Source organism: Rattus norvegicus, chromosome 2 (assembly GCF_021556685.1).
Source record: "Rattus norvegicus strain SHRSP/BbbUtx chromosome 2, alternate assembly SHRSP_T2T, whole genome shotgun sequence".
NCBI classification, from domain to species: domain Eukaryota; kingdom Metazoa; phylum Chordata; class Mammalia; order Rodentia; family Muridae; genus Rattus; species Rattus norvegicus.
The window spans coordinates 212197381-212207211 of NC_141535.1; the positions used below are offsets into that span (position 1 = coordinate 212197381).

General features: G+C 45.0%; 1 long non-coding RNA gene across 1 annotated transcript in view; it reads right to left on the bottom strand.

The window, feature by feature from the left end:
- Positions 1-9565, bottom strand: part of LOC134485959 (uncharacterized) — a 31199-nt gene extending 21634 nt beyond the window's left edge. The window contains exon 1 of the long non-coding RNA XR_015676859.1: positions 9506-9565. This is a non-coding gene — a long non-coding RNA (uncharacterized LOC134485959). The remainder of the gene's footprint in view (positions 1-9505) is intronic.
- Positions 9566-9831: the final 266 nt, after the last annotated feature.

Here is a 9831-nt window from a genome sequence, read left to right on the forward strand (position 1 = left end):
CCGTAAGTCCAAAATGACTTTCTCCCCAGGATGATGTTGGGTCCTGTTGTTTTCTTTCGTGGCGGAGACTGGAACCCAGAGCCTTGGGCGGGCTAAATGGGTCCCACTCAGTCCCATCCTTAAGTCTTTGACTTTGGTTTCTACAGTCAGTTCTCAGCTCTCTGCTGTACAGGATGAGGAGGTAAACAATGGCAACAACAAAACAGAGTAATAGAAAAACTAAGTTTGTATCTGGGGAATTTGCGGTATGTTGGTGGGTGGCTGTCACCGATGCCACAGACCGTGTCCGTGCTCCATTAGCCCTGGTTGATCGTTCGTTGTCAGATGAGAGCAAAGGAGGACTGTTTTCTGAAGATCATCTAGCCCTTGCCTATGATACATCTACCTAGGTCTGTGTCTTTCCAAGGATGGGTTCAGGCAGGCATCTGGCTTGTTTGGAGCCTTGGTCTTTACAAGTGGATACCAAGCTCTTACGTGCAATCCTGTGTCCAATCAGCACAGAGTTCCGACACGTGGCTGCCAAAAAACCTCATCCCTGACATTGCGGATGCTCACTCTTATGTAAGCTTAATGGGAGATATGGCGTTTAGAGAGGAAGGCAGGTAGTCCTATGCTTTTTAACCATACATTGATTTACTTACTTGTTTTTATTTGTGTGTGCACGTGTCGTGACATGCGTTCGGAAGTGAGAGAACAACTTGTGGGAACTGCTTCTCTCCTTCTACAGTCTGAGTTCCAGCGATCAAACTCAGGTCACCAGGCTTGGCAGCAAGCCCCTTCACTCACTGAGCCATCTCACTGGCCCCGGCCATTCAGTTCTTTAAGGTATTTTAAATCTTATCCTGGATCAACTCGGATAATTAAAGAATAGAGGTCTCACAGTGCATCATTTCGTCCAACCTCAGAAGAACTCAGTTGCAGATCCTCTTAGTTCAACAATCAGTGCTACCTTGAGGCTCCTGGATTTTACACATGGAAAACAGTGAGTGGAAACTCACTCACTTTAAATGTTATTTTTGACATGAGTGACACCACAGCATCAATAAATGCCCACAAAGGGAAACCTAGTCCTTCTTGTCAAGAGGTTGGAATCCTCACTCTAACATTTCAGTCAGGTGGGTCTGAAGGGGACCACCCTTCAGGACGGTAAGCCCACCCCCAGGAAGGCAGGATCGCTGTAGGTGATACTAAGAATATGGACGGAATAATCATCCCTTGATTGAGATAGCATACTTTTCCTTCCCAGGGGCCCCCACCCCTTAGTACAGTCTAAGCTGCCTGGGGTTCTTTGACTCTCTCCGCCTAAAGGTGCAGTTTGCTCTTTTTCTCTTTTCTGAATCTCTTTGGAGACAGGCCAGAACCTAAGTTCGTTCTCTCTCTCTCTCTCTCTCTCTCTCTCTCTCTCTCTCTCTCTCTCTTTCTCTTTCTTTTTCTCTCTCTTTCTTTCTTTCTTTCTTTCTTTCTTTCTTTCTTTCTTTCTTTCTTTCTTTCTTTCTTTCTTTCTTTCTTCTGGAGGTTTGAGCTTCCTTTACCCTTTCCCTAAAGCTTCCCTCCCTGCCTTGTTGCTAACCATCTGCAGCCATGTGGCTAACCTCCATGCCAGTTAACCCAAACATGCCTCTCCCTCCCCCTCCTCCCTCCCCCTCTCCCTCCACTCCAAACATGCCTCTCCCTCCCCCCTCCCCCTTCTAGGCAGCTGCTGAGATTTACAGCTTGCCCATCCTGGCCTTTACTTTTAAATGCCAATAAAATTGCACCTCTATTTGAGTCCATTCTTAAATTATTTTTATTAATGAACTAAGAACCCCGAGAGGCTTAGATACCAATTTCTCTGGTATCATCTGGCAGCAAAATAAAGTAAAATAAAATAAAAATAAAAAAAGGATGTCCAAAATTTTTCAGTAACACCAAACGTTCCTTTTGAGGCTGCATGGGAAAAAATTTTTTTTAAACTCTCAAGGCTCCTGGGCCCCTGCTGTGTATCTTACAAAAGACTGTGGGTCCTCTAACTGGTCCGCTCTCTTCTTATGAGCCAAGTCTGTGGTCTGTCCAGAGCCAAGTCTGTGGTCTGTCCAGCAGCCGCAGTGTTTTTATGGTTGGATTTCTGGCCTGCTCTTATTTTTCTTTGCTCCAACTGAGTTCTTTTGGTTCAATTATGTTTTTTGGGTTTTTTTTTTTTATCCTCAATTATGTTTTTAATAGGACACCTATAAGGTATAGTTTGAAACCAGACAGGGATTAAATGGAATCTTTATGTTAATGAAATCATTTGTATGGCATTTTCTATACCACACGTGTGGCAAGGAGAGACTATTGCTAGGTTGATGACATGGGCACTTATAACAAAGAGCTTAGTAAGCGAAATCATGCTTATTTATTTATTGTAAATTTTATACAAACTAGGTGTAGCATAGCCCTGGAACTCAAGAGGCAAGAGGGTCCCTGCAAGTGTGAAGACAGCCTAGTCTACATAGAAAGCTCCAGGCTAGCCAGGGCTATATAATGAGAGCCTGTCTCAAAAACCACTAGAGGAGTGGGGTTGGGGGGATGACTCAGTTGGGTCTGGGTTCATAACCCTAACCCACATAAAAAGCCAGGCACTGCAGCCTGAGATCGAAGTCCTGGTGCTGGAGAGGCAGAGACAGGAGGAGGATCCCTGGGGTTTGTTAGTCAAGGATTCCAACCAATCAGGGAGCTCCAGGTTCTGTGGGAAACACTGCCTGAAAATGTGAGGCAGAGAGCAATTGCAGAAGGTGCCTGACATCAACCTCTCGCCTTTATACATGTGTGCACACACCTGCCCCACCTCATGAACGTGTACATATACATGTGTACACAAAGAAAGGGGGAGAGGAAGAGAAAGGAAGAGGAGGAGGAGGAGACGGGGAAGGGGAGGAGAAAAGAAGAGAAGAGAAACCCAAAACCCAACCAAAAAAGAACAAAAACATTTTTACTGGAGTAAAACCATTCAGAAATAAAAATTTGAAGAAATAGAAGAGCCTATGTATTTTCACGCTGCTTAAAGAAGAAACGGGCAGTCCTGTTGAATTCTGCCTGGATATTGGAGGTATGCTCTAACAGTGCTAAATTAACAAGGCCCATCCATTCGGAGTCCTCTGTGTCCTCGTGTCTGCAGAGAGAAGACTGCTCCTTTTCTGAGGGTGCAGCATGAACATGCCCAGAAGGTGAGGTGATATAGTGTGCCTCAGGAGAGCGGTGTGAGGGGACAGTGAGGCTCACCTTCTTGCTCATCTGGGTTCTCAAATGCCAAGGTACCCAGTCATGAAGCAGTGCATCTTGAATCCCACCAAGAGAAAAGCACGAAGGTATGAATGGTTGTGGGAGAAAACTGAAGGATGTTTTAATTATCCAAAGAATTGGAACTTAGGGAATGATTCGTCAATGTGAAAAAGTGTTTAGGAAAAATTTATTTTAAGTTACTTTAAATCTGAGGCATGGAATAATTTGAAAGGCATGCTGATCTAAGACAACAGAAAAGTGCAGTATTGTTATGTTACATAGACTTTTTCTGTGGAGGAAACCAGGATCCCCGTGAAGTTGGGATGGTGACCCTTCACTGGCTGGGCAAGAGCCCATCTGGGCTAAGGGTTGACCCAAAGCTTGCTTCACTCAGAAGAAAGCTTTTACTCTGGGGAAAGGCTGAAGCAGGGAGAAAATCTGCTCCCCATAACACAATTTAACCCTTTACAGCAGCGAGTCTCAACGTGTGGGTGGCGAGGGGCTGCATATCAGATATCCCGCATACCAGGTATTTACATTATGGTTCATAACAGTAGCAAAATTACAATTATGAAGCAACAGCAAAAATATGGTTGGGTTCATTACCACATGAGGAGCTGTATTAAAAGGGTCACAACATGGGCTGGAGAGATGGCTCAGTGGTTAAGAGCACCGACTGCTCTTCCTGAGGTCCTGAGTTCAAATCCCAGCAACCACATGGTGGCTCACAACCATCTATAATGGGATCTGATGCCTTCTTCTGGTGTGTCTGAAGACAGCTACAGTGTACTCATATATAATAAATAAATAAAATATTTTAAAAAAATGGGTCACAACATTAGGGAATTTGAGAACCACTGCTTTATGGCCTCCCCCTTAATCTTGTATTTGAGGATTATTGTACTTAAACGCGGGCAAACTATTACTAGGTTCTTCCCTCCACCTCTACCCATTACTTTCCTTGCTGCCTTGCCTAAATACCTAACAGGGTAAAGGGAGGAAGGATATACTTGGGCTTGAAGCTGAGAGAAGGCCTGAGGTGAGAGGTCACACTGCCCCTGCAGTTGGGAAGGAGAAAGGACAAAAGTGGGTCCAGGCTAAGAAACCCCAAGGCCAGCTCCCAGTGACCCACTTCTTCCAACTAAGCCTGACTTAAGTCTTTCCCCAGCTGAAGCCCAAGTGTTCAAACACAGGAGCCTGAGGAGGACAGTTCCCATTCGAACCCCAGGACTGCCTTCAGTCATGGAGCTTATCAGTGAAGATGCTGTCCTCAAAAAGAGCATCCTTCCTACTTGAACCTTTAGGTCCATTCATTCCAACAGTGTTTATTGAGTGTCTGAAAGGAGGGTAATGAAATTAACTGTGGGAGGCTTTCTTAAGTTATAGTAGGGGACAAAGAGAGCCCACCCAAAGAGGTGACATTTATATGATCACCCAAGAGATAGATGAAGGCTGTTGGTGAAAGCCAGGAAAAAGGGGCTACTGAGTGGATGGTCATTTATTTGACATTTCAAGGTGGGAAAGGGGTGGCAGGGGTGGCAGGGGAGCAGGAGGGAGGGCATGCATGTGCAAACTGACAGAGGACATAGGTGACGTCATGCAAAGAACATAGGTGATGTCATGCAAAGAACATAGGTGATGTCATGCTGCAGCACGTCACTTCCTTCTCTACATAGCCTTATAGGTGTGCTCCCACCTCCTTCAAGTCTTAGCTTTAGGGAGACTGTGCAATCCAGTGGGATGGCTACATTTCCTTTGTCCAAGTGGTTTCCATCACATCTGTCGCTTTCTATTGTAGCAATGATTTGCTCTTTATTATATTTCTTTCAGTTGTTCCAGGCATAAGTTGTTCAGAAAGAAAGAAAAAAAAGGTGTTTTTGTCTGTTTTCTAATATGTCCCCAACATCAACAGCAGGGTCCAGCACTCAGGAGGTTTTCCATCAATAGCGATTAAGTGAGATCGTATTAAAAGTTAATGGATGTTTTACACACCGCGTGGTGTCACCTAATCTATTTTCGGGAGCTTACTCTGGATGCCGAGTGAAAGCAATGTTTTAAATCCAAAAGACACTCTTCAATGCAGCTCTGTAACCACTCCAGATCCAAGACCAAGATTTGGCCGAGGAGAAGCTGTGCCTGCCAGCCCCCCACCTCCCCTTCCTCTTTTGTCTTCTTTCTTTTTTAAAACCACACAGGTAGAGGGAAGCAGACAAATGGATACTGTGGAGGCTTAGGTACATGGGCGGGAGCCTCCGATCGAAAGCCAAGTGTTCTATGAAGCACTTTAGGCCAGAGGCATACGCTGTGCACATGACTGTCCACAAAGCCCTAAATACCTGGGATCAGTTAAACGACAAGCTACAAAAGGTGTGTTTGTCTCTCTGCTCCCTCCCTTCGCTGAGGCTTGTAACCGCCTCGAGGAGGAAGCTGTTTACTTTTCATATGGGATTTATTATTATTATTTTTTTTCTGGTTTCGCTCAAAAGCAAAGCAATTTGTACCGGTTAACTCTTTTTGGAGGAATCTGTTGAAAGAAATCGCCTCAGGATGGGTGCTCCCTACTCCATTAAGATGGGATTTATGGGTTACCACAGGCTTAGAAAGCCTACCCTGGGCTGATTCATTCATTCAGCAAATACTTCTGGAACATTTTCTCTCTGCTGGGCCTCCCCGGAGAGTTAAAGGCACAGTCCTTTTACCGGCTTCTTATAAAGCAAGCATACCTTGTAGTTGAGGAAATGACATGTGTGCACAAGAAGTTAAATAAAGACTTGACAGTGCAAAATGTGCCCCCAGGTTCTTGTGCTTAAGTAGTAAGCAGGTGGTGAGGAGAACAAAGTGCTGGCAAGCCGACTCCCAAACGCCCGGTCTCCGTCAGAGCAGTTTTCATTACTTGAGACAGCACACGCTCCTGGAAACAGAGTCAATTTTCCAAAGCTAACTGTGCTACGGTTATACAAGTGGCCATCCTTCTGAGGCGACACCCTTCACGTTAAGCGAAAACATTATTTTTCTTTGATAGCATCATCATGAGAGTAGCATTTAAAAAAAAAAGTTCTTATTTGTCAAAGTACAAAATTGACAACCCTATATTAGATTTTATGATTTTTTTAAAAAATACTACTGGTTCAGTTAATAATACTCCCTTTCCCCTCCTAGAAACAGCTGCTGTGAGCCAGGCAGAATTAGAGCCAGGGGGGACAGGCTGACCAGATGGCATAAACCCGGTAAGATTTATAAGGTCAGACCGGGAGCAGATGCACATCCATATTAGGTCTTGGCCCACTTTTGATGAGCAGATTCAGTGTATGTGGAGATGGTGTGAATGTGGCAGTCAGGGTGGAGATGGTGTAAATGTGGCAGTCGGGACACCGGCTGGAAGTCAGCAGGTAGCACCTCAGCCCGTGGTTGGTAGGAAATAAGATTGGTGAGTACAACTTGGGCAGAACAAGGAGAGCAGTAAAGGTCTAATGTGGACCCTGAGGACGGGGAAATGGGCAGTACTTTAATAACAGCCGGAAGGGTTTTATTGTTGTTGTTGAGACAGGGCTTTTCTGTGTAGCCCTGGCTATCTCAGAACTCATGCTTTAGACCAGGCTGGCCTCAAACTCTCAGAGATTCACCTGTCTCTGCCTCCGGAGTGCTGAGATTAAAGGCACGAACCACCACCACCTGCCTAACCAGCTGCAAGTTTTAAAGTAGAAAGTGATACAATGTAGCGCTACTTTATCAAGGTTTAGCGTTTTAAAACTATTTTTAGCTTACATGACATAAGGAAAATTTCAGGCAAATGTAATGTATTTTGAGCACAGACCCTGCCACTTTACCCCACAAAAATGCATCTTTATCTAAATTGATGAACTTAGGTTAATTCGTTTAACAAATGTACTCCTTAGGACGGAGTGGCAATAGTGTGGAGGTTTTATGAAGTGGTGGGATAGGACGTACACAGAAAGCCTGAATTTGTTTTTCTGTTCTGTTGTAAACTCAGACTGCCCCAAAAGATAAAGTCTTTTTATTCTTTTCCTTGAAGATTACCCTGGCAACTGAGTATAAAATGGAGAGGGTTTGGAGCAGACTGAAAATGTAAAGTTGCAAAGATAAAATCAAGTACGATCATTTGCAACGGGTCTCTCTATGCAAGCAAGGTAGCCTGGAGTTTAGGACTGCTCCGTTAAATGGCAAATCCACTTTCAGAAGGGAGCCCTTCTGAAGGCCAGGAGCTCAGCCAGGAAGCAATTGCAACATCTCAGACCTAAAATGAGAAGTGCCCAAAACAAAGTATCAACAAAGCCAATGGAAACCGGCAAATGATTCTGGATACTAACAGGAAGGAAAATCTGTGGCTTTTGGTGATTCATGGGATGGGCCGGAGAACCGGGTTACAGAAGTGACCCTGAGGTTTGGCCAGCTGGCTGATCAAAAGCCAAAAACATTGCAGGAGGACACAAGAAGCTGGAGCAGGGTGGAGGTTGCCTTCGGGTTGAAGCTGCAGCCTCGTCGAGGAGGCCTCCGTGTGTGTGTGTGTGTGTGTGTGTGTGTGTGTGTGTGTGTGTGTGTGTGTGTGTGTGTGTGAGTGTTTCCGGAACGGGTAGACCCAAGCCTTCCCACTCCCAATGTCTTCATGGCTGGGTTGTGAAGTATACGGATGAGTTTCTAAGCCAGAGTAGAGCCTCCACAGGAGGATGTTTTCAATCCGGTGACATTTCCAGTTCCCTCTTCCTATTGGCCCAGGAAAAATAAAAGCTCCAAGACTCAGAATAAAGAGAGGATGTAGTGACTGCTGCTCACCTTTTCCGGGAGGGGCCCAGAGGATGTTTACAGGAAAGATTCCTTTCTGCCCTTTGACTTAGAGCCTTCAGAATAGACATGGGGACCCCAGTGTCGACTAAGTCCTAGATATAAGTGAAAGCAACGTGGAGACAAAGCTCTCAGCCCGGGAGGGAGGGAGACTTTTCCGTAGTGTGGAATGGCATCTCCGTTCCTGTCTCTCCCCTCTTCAGCCCGACCGTTTTGTATTCCCTCAAATCATTTGAAACAACAACCATGTTCAAAGATCGCATCGCTGTTTCTGAACTTGCACCAGGTGAGATGACCGTGCTGAACAAGGTCATACCTAATTTGGCCTGCAATGGGGCTAGGTTAAGCCAGACTTGTGAGGTTGTAGACCCAGTCTCCAACATCCAGATTGGTAAATCCTTACCTATCCCTCTCTCTCGGGGTAGCTGTGACCAGCTACCTAGTGTAATGATTAATCTTGTCAACTCAACAAGATCCAGGATCACCTCAAGATGCCTCTGAGCATGTTTGTGAGGACATTTCTAGGTTTGCTCACTGAGCTGGAAAGATCTACCCTAAATGTAGATGGTGTCCTTACAAGCTGGGGTCCTGGCAGAGTAAAAAGCAAGGAAACCAAATAGCAGCTTTCGTCTCCCTCAGTGTCCTGACTGCAGACTGAATGTGACTGACTGCCTCACACTCCCGCTGCCATGATACAATGTGTCTCCTCCAACTGTGAGTTAAAATGAATCCTTCCTGCCTCAAGGTGCTTCTCCTCACTTGTTTTTTTTTGTCACAACAACAAAGAAAGCAGCTAATACATCCACTGTCTTCATCCAAGAGACAGTAAATAATTGTATGCTATCTACAAGGCAGCGGAGCCACAGAAGGCAGACCTTGGTCCAAGCACTGTGAGGCCTAGCAATTGTAAGTCTTTGGAAGTCTTCTTTGATAAAAGGAAGGCAAAGCTGACATTTTCGAGTTTTCTGTGAATATACGTCTCTGTGAGGACACAGTAAACAAAACTCAAAGTCTGAGTTTGATCTCTAGGACCCACATGATGAAAAAAGAGTGCCAACTCCTGAAAATTATCCTCTGATTTTCATACCTGTACCCTGACCTGCATGAGTGCGAGCGAGTACGCTCGTGCGCGCACACACACACACACGCGCACACACACACACGCGCACACACACACACACACACTCACATGTGCACACACACACAAACGTACACATGTGCACACACACACTCACATGTGCGCACACACACAAATAAGTGCAATGCATTTAAAAGACTTTGTTAACAAACAAACAAACAAACAAACAAAAACATACAGCTAAGTCCCTTTCCAGGGTCTTGAAAAACTTAAGCTCTCTCAGCTTCAAAAGGGATCTCCTTCTAAACAAATGTCTACAGCAACATGTTCATCCTTGCTGCTGTTCATTTACTGGGAAAATGTACAGGTATAGACCAAAGCACTTACTCTGCGCCAGGCGGCGAGCTCTCGGTAGGCACTGGGGTGTTGTACATCTGGAAACTCTGTGCTGAGTTAATAGAAGGTCACTAAATATCAAAGCAAACTAAATTCCTTATCTAAAGAATGTAGTCTGACTTGACATCACATCCCAAGCAAATAAATAAATGGCCACTGATCTGGGGACTAGATAAACTGTTTATGACTATTATTTTATTTTTCTGTTTAAGGATTGTAATGTAGGGGTTGGGGATTTAACTCAGTGGTAGAGCGCTTGCCTAGCAAGCACAAGGCCCTGAGTTCGGTCCCCAGCTCTGGAAAAAAAAAGGATTGTA